Source organism: Cupressus sempervirens, chromosome 3 (assembly GCF_028749045.1).
Source record: "Cupressus sempervirens isolate cs-2001-9-10 chromosome 3, ASM2874904v1, whole genome shotgun sequence".
NCBI classification, from domain to species: Eukaryota; Viridiplantae; Streptophyta; class Pinopsida; order Cupressales; family Cupressaceae; genus Cupressus; species Cupressus sempervirens.
In genome coordinates, this window is record NC_143120.1 from 225,879,482 (window position 1) to 225,885,744 (window position 6,263).

The window sequence follows — 6,263 nt, forward strand, 5'->3', positions numbered from 1 at the left end:
CTAAGACTTTCTCAAATATGGAATTGGGTTCTGGTTTTGTAAATCTACTCAATAATTTACCCATATGTTCTTTAGCAAGGAATATGTCTCCAATGTTAGGCAAGAAACTACTTATAATAGACCCCTTAACCTTATTGGGTAGCTTAGGGTGGAATGCAACAACCATGGCAAGAAAGTTATCCAAAAAATAATAATACACAAAGAATTCATAGCCCTTAAGATAATGTAAGAAAGAAATGACACCTGAAAATGAAGGGCTAGAGACTCACAATGTCGAGTGCATGCAAGCTTGCTAAAAATAATTCTTAAGCTACCTCTTCATATTTCTAGATGTTACTAAAATAATCTTTACTAAAAGTAGCAATGGAAAGGAATGAAAAATATGTGGCTTCCCTTTTAAAACATAAAAACCTAGACTTTAAGCATCTGAATGGCTAAAAGGACCAATGACAGGACAATTATTTACATTCATTAGAAGCTCAATCCGGCACTACACGTTCCATGACATGCCTTTTCATCATTTCTATTAGCTCACAAATAATACATATCTTTCCATAGATCTTCGGTACAAAGTTTAGCTTCCATTGAGTTGTCATCCTGGACATATGGCACCGATTGTGTTAGCCTTTCTAACCAAGTGAACATGAACAATTGAACTACAAAACAATTCAATGTTCAAGTTCATAAGTCAATAACTAGTGGAAACTATGCTCTTTGACAAAAAAGACTAAACAAAAAGGTGAACTCCTGAATTTTGAACCTTGAACAAAGTGTTCAATGTTCGTGTTCAACTTCAACAATGAGAAAAAATATCCTTTTGGAATGAATAACTTTCCTGACTTGACCAAGAAAATTGATGAACTTATGAGCCTTTTACCTTGAACAAAGTATTCAATGTTCAAGTTTAGAGATTTGTTCAACGGAAAGACTTGAAAATAAAGAATATTGAACTAGTTAATGTTCACAATTGAACTTTGATATGAGACCATCTCTTAATAGTGGCTTTAAAATACTATGACCATGTAAAAGAAATAAATATGGACCATTCATGGGTAACACATGGGAAGTGGGAAGAGATTTTGGTGAGAATATACACAACTAGGAGTTTCTGGATCAGAAGATTTTGGAGATTCATTCCCTTGTGCCTCTAAAGGAAGAGAAGAGTTAGATCCTATTTTCAATGGTCTCTATGAAGGAGTCTTAGGTTCTATTGGGTGATCAAATCAAGGAATTGTTTACTTAATATAAAACTACCTAGGACAAAGTGGAAAAGGCCATTGGTGGGATTCAAGGAGAGTTATTTGGATCGTTGGATTGACTGTAAAAATTTGAGTTGTATGTAAAGAAGATAAAGACAAAGGGGAGAAGATGTAGCTATTGACGAGGGATATTCCATTCCTAACATCACCTAGGACCCTATTGATTAATGGGGAAAATCAAATGACTAGAATCCCCATTTGCCTTTGTCTAGTGTTTATGAAATTTTATTATTATTTTGGTCTCTTTTCCTATTGGGATTTGCACATTTCACTTAGGTTTCTTTCTTTGCAAGCATTAGGTGTAACTCTAAGGAGTGAACTCATACCCTTTTTTGGTGAAAACATACATATTTTTTTTATCAATTTATAGAAAATGATAAATGTGTTCATAAAAAAAGTAGTTGGAGAGAGTATACATCTTATAATAAAAAACTCACATGAATTTGGACAATATTTCAAACGGTGACCAATAACTTATATTTAGCAAAGAATTATTTTTATTTCTTACAACTCAATAAGCATAAGTATCATTTTTTGAGGACCCAAAAAAGACATGCAATGTGTGCTAGGTCATATATTTCTAAGAAAACTTCTCTTCTTGAAATTATCTACTTCATAATTAAACCAACTTGAATTTCATTAGTCTTGAGAGATGTTAGTATTCTTGGTTATTTCAATTTGTTTTTGGATTTGGTAATTTGATGTTCACATTTACTTATACCAGGGAAACAATTTAGTCTTTGAGATGATAAAACAAAGTTTGACTAATAGTTGTGCTCCAAATAATGTTTTTTTGATATGTCAATATGTTATTACATGATTTATTGATTTTTTTTATAACCAAATATGTATTTTACAAGTGTAAACGTGTAAAATTTTATATATATATATATAAAATCACTACAAACAACTTAATGTCACAACTACAACTAATAGTAATAATATATTAAAAAATAGAACATAATAACTATCAAAATATAAACTTGTATCCTTTCCCCTACTTAAACAAGCTATCTCCTTTATATTTTTCCACTGGCTTAACATGTAAGCATCTACATGAAAAAATGAAGACAACCAACATTACTCACTTAAAGAAGGTAAACATGTTTATTGTTAGGAAAGCTACTTGTAGAAATGCCTTCCAAATGTTAATTTATAGGGGAAACCTAAAGGGTTTGAATATATAGAGATGTATAGGAAAACTAAAGAACACATAAAACAACAATAATGCACACAAAATATATAGGTGACCAAGATTTATGTGGGAAACCCTTTCGGGAAAAACCCACCAGTCAAGAACCAGAGTGTTGCCCTTTGTATTACAGTAACACATACATTACATACAAACAATAATGGACTCAAGCTTAGATCGTCTTTACAATCAACCTAACTACTGCCACTCTAAGACTCTGTCCTTTAGACTCATAGCATCAACCCTCACAACCTCTACAATAATACAACCATTACTGTCAACCATAGACTTAGCAATGTTTTGCCAGGCATTAGGCTTGTTCACCCCTCAATGAATCTCACATACATTTATACACTATGCAATTCATTACGAAATCTAGTATGTCAACCGTTACATTACATAATCGGTCAACCAATTTTGCTTCACACCATAACTGTCGCCATACTATCCATCACCACTATACTGTTTGACACCACGTACTATCTGTCACTGCCGGACTGTTTGTCACCACAATACCACTATACTATCTGGCACCACCATGACTCTAGGACAACAAGACCTCTAGCACCACAACTTTGGCACCATGACACCTTTGACACCATGACACCAACTCCACGACTTGGCACAATGACACCTCCAACACTACAACACCACTGCCTCTGGCACCATAACACCTCCAACACCAAGACACCTCTGGCACTATGACACCACCATACTATGGTTTTCCCATATGGTGAGGCTCATTCACCATATGATGCTCCTCATTTTACTTCTTCATTCTAACAATCTCCCACTTGATGAAGTACAGAGTCACTCGACATAGCTAACATGAAAGTAGAATCTACACTTTTACCAAGGACTCATTGAATCCTTAAGATTTCAACATCTTCAATCACATGAAGATAACATCTCCAAATAGTGCTTCAACAAATGTGAAAAGATCCTTTTGCCACATTAGAATCTCATGCCTTCAACATCTGCAATATCAATGAAGACCATTCACTATGTCATTGCCAACAACTCCCACTAAACCATGGTGTCGAGTTGCACATGGCATCATGACAAACATCTTCCATACAAAGATTGAATCACTCTAACTAATCATCATCAGATGACTGATTAGCCAAAGCAACACTGCTTGCATCTTTATCATCACTCTGAGAAGACTAAGAATCAGAAGAACTCTCCATTTTCTTCTTCTTCTTCTTCTCTTTGCAATCCTTTCTGATATGACTAGTTTGCTCGCAATTTCAACACTTCACTTTGGACTCTTTCCTAGAAGATTTAGGCTTCGTGTCCTCATGAAAATTCAAGAGAATAGAATCTACAAGACATAGCCTTATCATCTCTTTGGCCTTTCAATTTGTTAAAACCCAACCTTCTTGCTTCATGCTTGAAGGCTTGTTACTAGACACAACAATCCATAGATCTCGGTCTACCAACTTATCCTCCACTTTAAGTTTCCATAACTCAAAGTTTGTGCCATCAAATTTTTCAATCTCTATTCTCCCTAATGTACTCACCATCTCAATTTCCAGATGAACACTTTATAAACTCCCATCGGAACCAAATTGGCACCAAATGACCAACCCTACCCAATACAACCAACCCTACCAACAAGATAATGGTAATGGGTAATGGCTCTAATACCACTTGTTAGGAAAGCTACTTGCGAAAATGCCTTCCAAATGTCAATTTATAGGGGAAACCTAAAGTGATCAAATCTATAAAGATGTATAGGAAAAATAAAGAAGACAAAAAACAACAATAATGCACACAAAATATATAGGAGACCAAGATTTATGTGGTAAACCCTTTCAAGAAAAACCCACCAGTCAAGAACTAGAGTGTTGTCCTTTATATTACAGTAATGCATACATTACATACAAACAATAATGGACTCAATCTCAAATCAACTTGACTACTACCACTATGAAACTCTATCCTTCAGACTTGTAGCCTCAGCCCTCACAATCTCTACAACAAGAGAACCATTACTGTCAACCGTAGATTTAGCAATGTTTTGCCAAGCATTAGTCTTTTTCACCCCTCAACAAATATCACATACATTTATACACTATGCAATTAATTATGGAATCTAGTATGTCAATTGTTACATTACATAATTGGTCAACCAATTCTACGTAATACCATAACTATCACTATACTATCTGTCACCACTATACTATCTAACATCATGTACTATCCATCACCATCGTACTATCTGGCACCACCACACTGCTGTACTATCTGACACTACCATGACTTCAGCACAATGACACCTCCATCACCAAGACACCACCGTACTGTCTGGCACCATGACACAACCGACACCATGACTCTGGCACCACAACACCACCACCTCTGGCACCACAACACCTCCAACACCACAACACCTATGGCACCATGACACCCCTGTACTGTGATTTTCCCATATGGTGAGGCTCATTCACCATATGGTGCTCCTAATCATACTTCATCATTCAAAAAATCTCCCACTCGACGTAGTATGGAGTCACCTAATATAGCTAACATGAAAGCAGAATCTACACCTTTACCAAGGACTCATTGAATCCTCAAGATGTCAACATCTTTAGTCACATGAAGATAACATCTCCAAATAGTACTTCAACAAATGTGAAAAGATCCTTTTGCCACATCAAAATCCCACGCCTTCAATATCTACAATACCAATGAAGTCCATTCACTACGTCATTGCCAACAACTCCCACTAAACTATGGTGTCAAGTTGCACATGGCATCATGAAAAACATCTTCCACGTGAAGATTGAATCACTCTAACCAGTCATCATCAGATGACCGATTAGCCAAAGCAACACTCCTTGCATCTTCATCATCACTCTGAGAAGACTCATAATTAGAAGAACTCTCCATTTTCTTCTTCTTCTTCTTCTCTTTGCAATCCTTTCAAATATGACTAGTTTGCCCACAATTCCAACATTTTACTTTGGACTTTTTTCCAAAAGATTTAGGCTTCATGTCCTTCTTTCTTTTATCCTTCGCTTCAGCTTGAGCAATGAGAGCATCCTTAGCCACCTCAAAAGATTTTCTCTGCATCTCCTCTGACAAAAGTGCAACAACCACTTCATCCATTTTTAATTGGGTGGTAGTACTTCCAATGGTCATCACAAGATGATCCGATGAAATAGGTAATGAGCATAGCAGTAGCATGCAACACTCTTCTTCACTAACATACACACCAACATATGTCAATTGTTTAATCACCATATTGAATGTGTTTAAATGCTCTGCCATAGTCATTCATTTGTCCATCTTCAAGGAGTACAACTTCTTTCTCAAGAAGAGCTTGGTTACCAAGGATTTTTCTTGATAAATATCTCCCAACTTCTTCCACAAAGAATCTGCAGTTTTCTCCTCATGAACATTCAATAGAATAGAATCTACAAGACATAGCCTTATTAGCCCTTTGGCCTTTTGATCTGTTAAAACCCAATCTTCTTGCTTCATGCCTGAAGGCTTGTTACCAGACACAGTAATCCATAGATCTCAATCTACCAACATATCCTCCACTTTAAGTTTCCATAACTCAAAGTTTGTGCCATCAATTTTTTTGATCTCTATTCTCCCTAATGTACTCGCCATCTCAATTTCTAGATGAACACTTGATAAACTCCCACCAGAACCAAATTGACACCAAACGACCAACCCTATCCAATACAACCACCTCTACCAACAAGATAATGGTAATGGGTAATGGCTCTGATACCACTTGTTAGGAAAGCTACTTGTCGAAATGCCTTTCAAATGTCAATTTACAGGGAAAACCTAAA